Genomic DNA, 12,438 nt, shown 5'->3' on the forward strand with positions numbered 1-12,438 from the left:
ATACAAACAAAAGGTTTGCTGTGCTTTGTGCAAAAACTCTTCTTGGGCTGTGTAAGCAGGTTGTTCAGCTCACTTTCTGAGACAGCTGAGAGGCATCCCTCTGTGCTGCCTCCCCTGGAGTTGCAATACTCATATCAGAAAAAAAAAAAAAAAAAAAAAAAAGAAACGGTCTCTTTCCAGGGCTCCTTTCTTGCTAGTTTTTAATAGAGTAGGCTGAGATAGTAACAAGAGAGGGAAGCAGCTGCAACAGACAGCAGAGCCGTGGTGGCAGCCCTGTTGGTGATAATGGATCTGCCATTGTCACCTAGTCCTGAGGAAGAGGTGGGGGTAGCAGGCCACTTTGACAGACACAGAAGAGATAGAGCTGAGGAGAGCAGCCAACTAGCCACTCTGAAAACTAGGGAACCAAGAGGGACCTGACCTTAGTAAGTAGCAGCTGAACCATGAGCCTGGGGAACTGCACAGCTCTGATGAGCAGCAGGAGTATGGCCAAGGCATCCTCAGCATCCATGCTGAGCAATAAGCAGAAGTAGAACTGAGCTTCTTCCTCGGCGCTGCCTACGAGGTAGCTGCCATCTGTTTTGAGGCATCATGGCTGCCCTCCGGCCTCTGGTGAAGCCTAAGATCGTCAAAAAGAGGACCAAGAAGTTCATCAGACACCAGTCAGACCGATATGTGAAAATTAAGCGAAACTGACGGAAACCCAGAGGCATCGACAACAGGGTGCGGAGAAGGTTCAAGGGCCAGATCCTGATGCCCAACATCGGTTATGGGAGCAACAAGAAAACCAAGCACATGCTGCCCAGCAGCTTCCGCAAGTTCCTGGTCCATAATGTCAAGGAGCTGGAGGTGCTGCTGATGTGCAATAAATCTTACTGTGCTGAGATTGTTCACAACGTGTCCTCTAAGAACCGAAAAGCCATTGTAGAAAGAGCAGCACAGCTGGCCATCAGAGTCACCAATCCCAACGCCAGGCTACGCAGCGAAGAAAATGAATAGATGGCTTGTGTGCATGTTTTATGTTTAAATAAAATCACAAAACCTGAAAAAAAAAAAAAAGAAGTAGAACTGAACAGTCTGTGGGCCAGGCTGCAAAACCAACCAATGATCAGCCGCATTGCTGACATCTCCCAGGGAGGCAGAGCCACACCTCAAAGGAAAGAATGAGGCTTGGTGGTTTTTGTAGCTGCTTTTGGAGCATCAGCAGCCACGAAAGTGGTCACAGGAAACTATCACATTATACTATTTTGAGCAAAGCTTTATAACTCTGAAAGAAAAATAACTTTGATAAAGTGTCTTTGATCTGATGTTTTAGAACATTGGGTGATGGTAGCTTGGGTCATCACACAGTAATATGTTGGAGTTTATTTTCTTAGCAGCCTTAAAACATGTTCCCGAAGATTTTCTCTCTTCCTCTTCTTAAGCATTGCTGTGCTCCCCTAGCAGATGAGTTAACTAAAGAACAACAGTTCCTATGTCCATTCCCACAGGATCTGAAAGGACCAACTAAGTCAAAATAGTAATACAGCATATCTTCATAATCTACAAAATACAGGAAGATGTGTGTATAGGATTAAATAGCGCTCAAGGGCTAATAAAGACAACAGCAACCTCATTCTTTCCATTATCTCTCATATGTTCGCTTTGCTTACAGACCATTTACACAGTCACCTATTGGTTCCCAGCTACAATTGGAAACCATCTTGGCAGTGTGTCATGACAAAGCCTGCTTCAGTGATCATGAGGACTGGGGAAAAGTTCACATGTGTGAATAGACACTGTACCATGGAAACTGAAGAGTACAGTCACTTTTAAGTCTACTGACACAATCAAGTTTATGCATAAATTCAGAATGTGAGGAAGAAAGATTTGAAAATGATTATTCGGAGGAATTGACACTGTGCACACCGATCCTTTTTATATACCAAGGACAGGGAGGCAGAGTCAGTTTTCACTTTTGTCTCAAAGGTAAGGATGCTAGGTTTAAAGTGACCATCAGAGACACTTGCATGTGGCATCTACAGTGCAAACATGGTAGACACATCCTAAATTCCTGCCCAGGAAATCAAGAGAGACTGAGGTCAGCAGATGGCTTTGGTAGTAGGCAGTAAGGTGAGGCATGTTGGGAAAAGAGTGGTTAAAGGTCTGGTAATCCCAAGGAACAGATGTAGATCTTATGGGGTAGATTGAAATCCCTGATTCCCTGTTGTCTATCAGCTGGGGTCTTCTCTAGCAACCACAGGCCATGTGCAGATCTTTGTTACTTTTCCACACTTCACTGAGTTGTAGTATGAATATAATGTAATTAGACACAAAGACTGTCTGTTCTCTTTACCTTTGTCTAATCATGAAAATACCTTTCAATTCTGTTGGATAGAACCAAGCCCACATACAGTGAGCAGGGGTTATACAAGATTGTCACTAGATAGGCTAGAAACAGAGAAAAGGTGGAGAGGAGGATGTCTGTCTGGAAGTTTCATTTTGTTTAACCTGCTTTTTATTTTTAATATTCTTTCTCTTTCACTTGTTTGGTTATTTTTTGTTTTGGGTTTTTTGTTTTTGTTCTGTTTTTGAGCCTACATAATGGAAGCCTTCATATATTTCAAAGGTCTAAAAGAATCAGTGTACATTCAACTTAGCTGGATGAAGTCACTTTCCTGGCATGTTCTGTGGGAGTCCCCACATTGGGCAGCTTCTTCATGTAGGCATTCGTGATGGTGTGCCACTGTAAGAACTCTCAGGAGACAGCCAGAGGGAAAACATCAATTTTTAAAAGCAGAGTCAACACAGTGGCTTTGCTGACCTAAATGGATCTGACAGCTAAATCAGAGAAGACTGAGCTGAGAGGAGGGAGTTGAACATTCACATTTGCTTCAAAGCACTCACAGGGTACAGGAGAAAGAAACTTAAGCCCTGGGTGAAGTTAGACCACTGGGGGCAGTCTTTGCTGTTATTATTGTTTGATTTCCTATCCTGGGGACAAGGAACTAAGGTACATATTTTTAAAGCAGACCTGACCTCCAGGTTCTCCCAGAATTCAGTAGTCCCTACCTTGCATTTACCCTACCCCCAACCTTTCAGCCCAGGAGCTGGACTGCCCTTCCCCAAAGGCTTCTCCCTATATAATTCAGACATTTCATCATTTTTTCATTTTGTGTTTCACTCTCTCTCCTCTCTCCTCTCTCCTCTCCCCTCTTCTCTCCTCTCCCCTCCTCTCCCCTCTCCCCTCCTCTCCCCTCTCCCCTCCTCTCCCCTCTCACCTCCTCTCCCCTCCTCTCCCCTCTCCCCTCCTCTCCCCTCTCCTCTCTCCTCTCTCCTCTCTCCTCTCTCCTCTCTCCTCTCTCCTCTCTCCTCTCTCCTCTCTCCTCTCTCCTCTCTCCTCTCTCCTCTCTCCTCTCTCCTCTCTCCTCTCTCCTCTCCAACCTTTCTTTAATTCTCCCCTGCTCCTTTCTCCCCATGGCAACTCCCCTGGCCTCAGTCCTTGGGGCCAGTGAACTTGCTTGACAAAGAGCATCTTCCCAGTAAACCTGCCTTTAATAAATTCTAATCTGGCTTGAATTGGCTCATTTCACCAGTGAAGAAATAACCTATCAATCATTATTTATCTCCTTTTCAGAGCATTCTCCAGAGATGAAGGCCTTGAAATGTCCTTCCTCGTATGCTGAGTTCTGGAGAATTATCCAGTTGTACACTCTCAACTCACAACCAGATCACACACAAATGTTCTTGAGGCCATGTTAGGGTGGCACCTCTCGGGCTGAAGCCTTGCTTCCAACATGTCCATTCATCTGAGGCTCCAGCAAGTAAACCCAGCTTAATAGATACACCACATCTGCTCAAATGAAATGAAGCTCCAGCAAGAAACCATAGCTGAATAGGCAGAGCTCAAAAGTAATGGGACACTGGCATATTTTTAACTTCATGGAAATGTTGGACTATCCTGTGATCTTAGCTGATGACCTTCATCCTCATGACACTAAGAAAACAGAAGCAATTGGAAAAAACTTTTCATAGGCTTCTGCCAAAGCACACACCCTTATTCAACCTCTACAAAACTGAAACTTCTGGTCTCTGGAAAGCTTCTCCCTCTGTGTGACAGATAACCCTACTCTGGTTCTCTTCTCTAGCTCAGACACCCTCCATTTATCTACTTGATTTCATCCAAATTTAAACGCCCTTCATTTTTCCTACCTTAAGTTAGAAAAACAAAGCCCATGCTCTTGCTGGGTCCTGTGTTTCTTTTCAAGTCTCCTCTATCCTCTCCGTCCCTTGCAAGAAATCTTTCTAGTGTTCATTACCCTCCTGTTCTCTCTTGAGTACCTGTCAGGCATTTGCTCCCAACACTCAAAACTCTGCTGACTTGTTCTAAAGAAAATTGCCGGTTCTTTCCGGTTGGTGTCAGCCCTGCACCACCTCGGGCACAAACTCTGCAGAAGATCCCATGGTCCCCAGAGGACTCCCCTGGCTGCACGAGCCCTAGCATGCCCAGGATCTTGGGAATCACTGGTGAGTGGAATGCAACATCTGTTCCAAAACAACCCGGAGGGGCTTGTGCCAGCATGAACACTGATAAAGGAAACCCGCCCACCAGTTGACACCAGACCCATGCCCAACTCAGCAAAAGGTCCCACAGCCCCCAGAGGACTCTCCATGCTGCAGGCACCCTAGCATACCCAAAAATCTTAGGACCACTGAGGAAAGTCGGCCTCCAGAGAGGGCTCTGATTCCCGGACTCAGGTGAGAGCACCATCTTATATACCGGGTCTCTCAAAGACCAGTCAGCACAGGAGAGCATGTGGGCCACAGAAGCAACAGAGCTTCTTGGACAGGGTCCCTTTGGGCCTTCAACTTCAGCCAGGAGGTGAATCTGAGCTCCAGACCTCTGTATACCTTCCCTGAAAGAGGAGAGCTTACCTGCAGAGAGAGTGCTTTGACCACTAGGACTCAGGAGACAGTTGGACTCCCAGGAGTGATGAAAGAGGCTAACAGAATCACAGAAGGAACAAGCTCCAGCCAGAGACAGCTAGAACATCTAATACCAGAGATACCAGATGACGAAAGGCAAATGTAAGACTCTTACTAACAGAAACCAAGACCACTCAGCAGCATCAAAACCCAGTACACACACCACAGTGAGTCTTGGATACCCCAACACATCCGAAAGCAAGATTCAGATTTAAAATCATATCTCATGATGCTGGTAGAGTATTTTAAGAAGGGCATTAATAACTCACTTGAAGAAATACAGGCCAGCAAACCCAAACACTATTGCATATGCCAGATTTTGCTGAAGGGACCCTGTTATTGCTGTCTCATATGAGGCTATGTGAGTGCCTGTCAAATACAGAAGTGGATGCTCACAGTCATCTATAAGATGGAACACAGGGCCCCCCAATTGAGAAGCTAGAGAAAGCACCCAAGGAGCTGAAGGGGTCTGCAACCCTATAGGTAGAACAACAATATGACCTATTGCCCCAGAGCTCATATCTCTAGCTGCATATGTAGCAGAAGATGGCCTAATTGGCCATCACTGGGAAGAGAGGCCCCTTGGTATTGCAAACTTTATATGCTCCAGTACAGGGGAATGCCAGGGCCAAGAAGCAGGAGTGGGTGGGTAGGGGAGCAGGGCGGAGGCAGGGTATAGGGAACTTTCAGGATAGCATTTGAAATGTATATAAAGAAAATATCTAATAAAAATAAATTTAAAAAAAAAAAGAAATACAGAAGAACACTCCTAAACAGGTAGAAGTCCTCAAAGAGGAAGCACAAAAATCCCTCAAAGAATTACAGGAAAACACAACCAAACAGGTGATGGAATTGAACAAAACCATCCAAGATCTAAAAATGGAAGTAGAAACAATAAAGAAAACCCAAAGAGAGACAACTCTGGAGATAGAAATCCTAGGAAATAAATCAGGAACCATAGATGCGAGCATCAGCAACAGAATATAAGGGATGGAAGAGAGAATCTCAGGTGCAGAAGATTCCATAGAAAACATGGACACAACAATCAAAGAAAATGCAAAATGCAAAAAGATCCTAACTCAAAACATCCAGGAAATCCAGGACACAATGAGAAGACCAAAACTAAGGATAATAGGAGTAGATGAGAATGAAGATTTTTTAATTTAAATGGCCAGTGAATATCTTCAACAAAATTATAGAAGAAAACTTCCCTAACCTAAAGAAGAGATGCCCATGAACATACAAGAAGCCTACAGAACTCCAAATAGACTGGATCAGAAAAGAAATTCCTCCTGATACATAATAATCAGAACAACAAATGCACTAAATAAAGATAGAATATTAAAGCAGTAAGGGAAAAAGGTCAAGTAACTTATAAAGGCAGGCCTATTAGAATTACACCAGACTTCTCAACAGAGACAATGAAAGCCAGAAGATCCTGGACAGATGTTATACAGACCCTTAGAGAACACAAATGCCAGCCCAGGCTACTATACCCAGCAAAACTCTCAATTACCATAGATGGAGAGCCCAAAGTATTCAGTGACAAAACCAAATTCACACAATATCTTTCCACAAATCCAGCCCTTCAAAGGATAATAAAGGGAAAACTCCAACACAAGGAGGGAAATGATGGCCTAGAAAAATCAAGAAAGTAACCTTTCAACAAACCTAAAAGAAGATAGCTGCAAGAAGAGAATCCCAACTCTAACAACAAAAATAATAGGAAGCAACAATTACTATTCCTTAATATCTCTTAATATCAATGGACTCAATTCCCCAATAAAAAGACATAGACTAACAGTTTGGCTACATAAACAGGACCTAACATTTTGCTGCATATAGGAAACCCACCTCAGAAAGGCTGGAAAACAGTTTTCCAAGCAAATGATCTGAAGAAACAAGATGAAGTAGCCATTTTCATATCGAATAAAATCAACTTCCAACCCAAAGTTATCAAAAAAGATAAGGAAGGACACTTCATACTCATCAAAGGTAAAATCTTCCAAGATGAACTCTCAATTCTGAATATCTATGCTCCAAATGCAAGGGTATCCACATTCATTAAAGGGACTTTAGTAAAGCTCAAAGCACACATTGAACCTCACAAAATAATAGTGGGAGACTTCAACACCACTCTCTCATCAATGGACAGATCCTGGAAACAGAAACTAAACAGAGACACATTGAAACTAACAGAAGTTACGAAAGAAATGAATTTAACAGATATATACAGAATATTTCATCACAAAACAAAATGATATACCTTCCTCTCAGCAACTCATGGTACCTTCTCCAAAATTGACCATATAATTGGTCACAAAACAGGCATCAACAGATACAAAAATAATGAAATTATCCCATTCATCCTTTCAGATCACCATGGACTAAGGCTGATCTTCAATAACAACATAAATAATAGAAAGCCAACATTCACGTGGAAGCTGAACAACCCTTTATTCAATGATACCTTGGTCAAGTAAGATATAAAGAAAGAGATTGAGTACTTTTTAGAGTTTAATGAAAATGAAGCCACAACATACCCAAACTTATGGTACACAATGAAAGCAATCCTAAGAGGAAAATGCATAGCTCAGAGTGCCACCAAAAATAAATCAAAGAAGATCTTAGAAGATGAAAAGATCTCCCATGCTCATGGATTGGCAGGATTAATATAGTAAAAATGGCTATCTTGCCAAAAGCAATCTACAGATTCAATGCAATCCCCATCAAAATTTCAACTCAATTCTTCACAGAGTTAGAAAGGGCAATTTACAAATTCATCTGGAATAACAAAAAACCTAGGATAGCAAAAACTATTCTCAACAATAAAAGGACCTCTAGTAGAATTACTATGCCTGACACCTCAAGCTGTACAACAACAGAGCAATGGTGATAAAAAGTGCATGATACTGGTACAACAACAGACAGGTAGATCAATGGAATAGAATTGAAGACCCATAAATGAACCCACACACCTATGGTCACTTGATCTTTGACAAAGGAGCTAAAACCATCCAGTGGAAAAAATACAGCATTTTCAACAAATGGTGCTGGCTCAACTGGCGGTTATCATGTAGAAGAATGTGAATTGATCCATTCTTATATCCTTGTACAAAGCTTAAGTCTAAGTGGATCAAGGAACTACACATCAAATCAGAGACACTAAAACTTATAGAACAAACTGGGCAGTGGTGGCACAAGACTTTAATCCCAGCACTTGGGAGGTAGAGGCAGGCAAATTTCTGAGTTCGAGGCCAGCCTGGTCTACAGAGTGTACAGAGTGAGTTCCAGGACAGCCAGGGCTATACAGAGAAACCCTGTCTCAGAAAACAAACAAACAAAAAAACCAAAAAAAAACTTAAAGAGGAGAAAGTGGGCGAAAAGCCTCAAAGATATGGGCACAGGGGAAAAATTCCTGAACAGAACAGCAATGGCTTGTACCGTAAGATTGAGAATAGACAAATGGGACCTCATAAAATTGCAAAGCTTCTGTAAGGCAAAAGACACTGTCAATAAGACAAAAAGGCCACCAACAGATTGGGAAAGGATCTTTACCAATCCTAAATTCAATAGGGGACTATTATGCTATATATACAAAGAGCTCAAGAAGCTGGACTCCAGAAATTCAAATAACCCCATTTAAAAATGGGGTACAGAGCTAAACAAAGAATTCTCAACTGAGGAATACTGAGAAGCACCTGGAAAAATGTTCTACATCCTTATTCATCAGGGAAATGCAAATCAAAACAACCCTGAGATTCCACCTCACCAATCAGAATGGCTAAGATCAAAAATTCAGGTGACAGCAGATGCTGGTGAGGGAGGATGTGGTAAAAGAGAAACACTCCTCCATTGCTGGTAGGTTTGCAAGCTGGTACAGCCACTCTGGAGATCAATCTGGCAGTTCCTCAGAAAATTAGACATAGTACTACCTGAAGATCCAGCAATACCTCTCCTGGGTATATACCCAGAAGATGCTCCAACTTGTAGTAAGGACACATGCTCCACTATGTTCATAGCAGCCAGATATCCCTCAACAGAAGAATGGATACAGAAAATGTGGTACATTTACACAATGGAGTACTTCTCAGCTATTAAAAAAATGAATTTATGAAATTCTTATGCAAATGGATGGATCTGGAGGATATCATGCTGAGTGAGGTAACCCAATCACAAAAGAATGCAGAAAACCAGAAAGTTAGAATACCTAAGATACAATTTGAAAAACACATGAAGAAGGAAGACCAAAGTGTGGATACTTTGTTCCCCCTTAGAATGGGGAACAAAATACTCATGGAAGGAATTACAGAGACAAATTCTGGAGCTGAGACATTAGGAAATACCATCCAGAGACTGCCCCACCCAGGGATCCATCCCATATACAACCACCAAACCCAGACACTATTGCATATGCCAGCAAGATTTTGCTGACAAGACCCTGATAGAGCTATCTCTTGTGAGGCTATGCCAGTGCCTGTCAAATACAGAAGTGGATGCTCATAGTCATCTATTGGATGCAACACAGGGCCCCCAATGGAGCAGCTAGAGAAAGTTCCCAAGGAGCTGAAAAGGTCTGCAACCCTATAGGAGGAACAACAATATGAACTAACCAGTACCCCCAGAGCTCGTGTCTCTAGCTGCAAATGTAGCAGAAGATGGCCTAGTCAGCCATCATTGGGAGGAGAGGCCCTTGGTCTTGTGAAGATTATATGCCTGTATTAGTCAGGCTTCTCTAGAGTCACAGAACTTATGGGTAGTCTCTACATAGTAAAGGAATTTATTGATGACTTACAGTCTGCAAACCAATTCCCAACAATGGTCGGTAGCAGCTGTGAATGGAAGTCCAAGGATCTAGCAGTTGCTCAGCCCTGCACAGCAAGCAGGTGAAGGAGAGAGAGAGAGAGAGAGAGAGAGAGAGAGAGAGAGAGAGAGAGAGAGAGAGAGAGAGAGAGAGACTCCCTTCTTCTAATGTCTTTGTATGGTCTCCAGCAGAAGGTGTAGCCCAGATTAAAGGTGTGTGCCACCACACCTTTAATCCCATACGACCTTGAGCTCAGAGATCTCCCAGTCTTAATCTTCTGGAATCCATACCCACTATGCCTCAAGATCTTCATACCAAGATCCAGGTGGAAACTTCTATCTCCCAGCCTCCAGATTAGGGTCACTGGTGAGCCTTCCAATTCTGGATTGTAGTTCATTCCAGATATAGTCAAATTGACAACCAGGAATAGCCACTACAATGCCGCAGTACAGGGGAATGAATGCCAGAGCCAGGAAGCGGGAGTGGGTGAATTGGGGAGCAGGGCGCTGGGAGGGTATAATGGACTTTTGGGGTAGCATTTGAAATGTAAATAAAGAAAATATGTTAAAAAATGTTTTGGAAAAAAGAAAAAAAAATTTCCAATAGTTTCTATGTTCTCAAAGTTCAGGTCTCCTTGACTAGGTTTATTGATGGGTGGGTCAGCACTGTATGTGTTCAGGAGATTCCTGAATTCCTGAATTTCATTATGCCCTTGCACAATGGCTCTTCCTTCCTACCCCCAGGCTATTCTCAGTCCTTGGGATCTGGTTTTCAGCTTTTCCTTGATGATGTTGCCTGTTCCAAAGGGCTGTCTCACCCCTCAAACTTAACTGGCCTGAAACTGATCTGCTCTTCCACCAGAACTTGATCATCCCACAACCTCCTGTCTCTCAAATGAGAATAACTCTATCCTTAGTTGCTTAGGCTAAAACCTTGGCATCATTCTTTCTTTCTCTTAAATGTCGTTTAGCCAGTTAGGACAATATATTGACTTCACACTTAGTGAATATCAATATATTCAGATATATTGAAACTATATAGAAACTCAGATAAATCTCCTAGGTGTCCCTTCAATATGTTGCTAGTCTCTGTCCTCTGATCCTGTCACTTAATTTTTTTTCAGTGTTTTGAGACAGATTTTCACTATGTAGTCCTGGTATGATCTGGTATTCACTATGTAAACCTTGCTGGCCTTAGACACACAGACAGCCACCTGCCTCTGCCTCCAGAATACAGGGATTACACCCACCCAGCTCTCTGTCACCTGAATTCCTCAATAACAGCCCCCCTAGTCTTTTGGCATCCAAAATGTCCCCTATAGTATCTTTTGTAATACAACCTTTAAAAGAATCCATGTGAGACACAAAAGTCTATTGTTTCTGTTTAAAATTCTTCAGAGCAGTTAGTTGCCTCAGGGGAGGCCACTGCAGGCTGAGAGAAACTAGCTTCCAAGTCAGAGAGATGCATGTTCCCATCACAATTGCCAGGGTCACCTCCTTCCTACACAATAACCTCAACATAAACACTCCAAGAGTCTTGAATTCAATTTACTGCCTCAAGGGGCCATACTGCTTCTTTAAATATGTGGTAAGACACAGGGGTTTTCTTGCCTTTGATTTTTTTTTCATAGTTTGAATTTGATAGCCTTTTGAAACCAAGAGTTATTTGAACAAATGCTTTAATTTGTCAAAATGTGTATGCATTTTAATATTTTCTGTACTTGATGGTATACACTTTGGTTGCACTTTTAGAAAATAACATGGTTTGTATTTTTTTTCTTTCTTGAACACTTTAAGATTTTACTTTAATTTTGAAAAATATTTCATACAGTATATTTTGGCCATGTTTTTTTCCTCTCCCCCAGCTCCTTCTAGACACCCCCCACCCACCTTCCTACCCACCCAACTTCACATTGAAGTTTTCACATTTTACCTGAGGTTGAATGTATAAAGACATTTAAATCTGTCTGTCCATGTGAGTATGGAATGCAAACTAGATTTCAAGCTGGTTCACATGGTAATATTGTTCTCCAAATTCCCTCAGGCCCTGCAGATGTTACACTGACTTGTCAGTAGTGACAGAGACAAAGGAAGGCTTATGATTGTAAATCAGTATAAACAAAATTAAACAAACTAAAGACACCCCGAGAGAAAGCTGGTGGCCATGCAGTGTGTGCAGCACCTTCACCACCTCAGTTTCTTCCCATGGCTTCTTTTTGGCCTGTCTCCTTGCTTGCTTGGCTCCTAACAGAAGCCTTTTCCCTGCTGTCAGAAGACCTTTGCTCTGTTTTCTCTGCTTGAAATATAGGTAACTCCTTCCCTCCTTGGCATCTTCACACAAACCCCACCCCTGTAATGAGGGCCAGTCTTGCCCTGTTTACAGTGCCATCATCTCCTACCCCAGTTGGCCACTTGCCTTCCTTTCCCTCCTCCATTCCCTCTCTCTGTCCCATTTCTATCGCACACTCTAACATGATAAGCAGTTCTTATTTTATTTTAATATGAACTCATGTAGAGATAAATGTTTGCTTCCCCACCCCCTGCCCTCCACTAATCTTTCCACAATCCTACAACTTCCTTTGCCTGGCCCATGGTGAGTGTCTTAGTTTGGGTTTTATGGCTGTGAACAGACACCATGACCAAGGCAACTCTTATAAAGGACACCATTTA

General features: G+C 42.5%; 1 pseudogene; it reads left to right on the plus strand.

Moving 5' to 3' along the window:
• Positions 1-553: 553 nt before the first annotated feature.
• On the plus strand, positions 554-1,062 carry LOC147002620 (large ribosomal subunit protein eL32 pseudogene; annotated as a pseudogene).
• Positions 1,063-12,438: the final 11,376 nt, after the last annotated feature.

This window comes from Mus caroli, unplaced genomic scaffold (assembly GCF_978045245.1).
Source record: "Mus caroli unplaced genomic scaffold, Mus_caroli_1 scaffold_9, whole genome shotgun sequence".
Classification (NCBI taxonomy): Eukaryota; Metazoa; Chordata; class Mammalia; order Rodentia; family Muridae; genus Mus; species Mus caroli.